Source organism: Bison bison, unplaced genomic scaffold (assembly GCF_000754665.1).
Source record: "Bison bison bison isolate TAMUID 2011002044 unplaced genomic scaffold, Bison_UMD1.0 scf7180017864508, whole genome shotgun sequence".
Taxonomy (NCBI): Eukaryota; Metazoa; Chordata; class Mammalia; order Artiodactyla; family Bovidae; genus Bison; species Bison bison.
Window position 1 is genome coordinate 12450266 of NW_011495064.1, and position 209 is coordinate 12450474.

Genomic DNA, 209 nt, shown 5'->3' on the forward strand with positions numbered 1-209 from the left:
TAAGAAGGTATGTCAGTAAAATGATGAAAACCACTTAGTGTGGCATCATTGAAGTCTAGAGAAAAGAGTGTTTCCAGAAGGAAGATATATTAAACCATAGAAAATGCTGCCATTAGGTGCAGTAAGATGCTAACTATTCGGAGGTGAGGAGGTAGAAAGAAATTTTGCTGGGAAGAGGAGCAGTGACATAAGATGGTGGCTGGAGGGAA

The 209-nt window shown here is 40.2% G+C and overlaps 1 protein-coding gene across 3 annotated transcripts in view; it reads left to right on the forward strand.

The window, feature by feature from the left end:
- EXOC6B (exocyst complex component 6B) overlaps positions 1 to 209 on the forward strand; it is a 734244-nt gene that overhangs the window by 92385 nt on the left and 641650 nt on the right. The gene's annotated exons all lie outside the window — the stretch shown is intronic.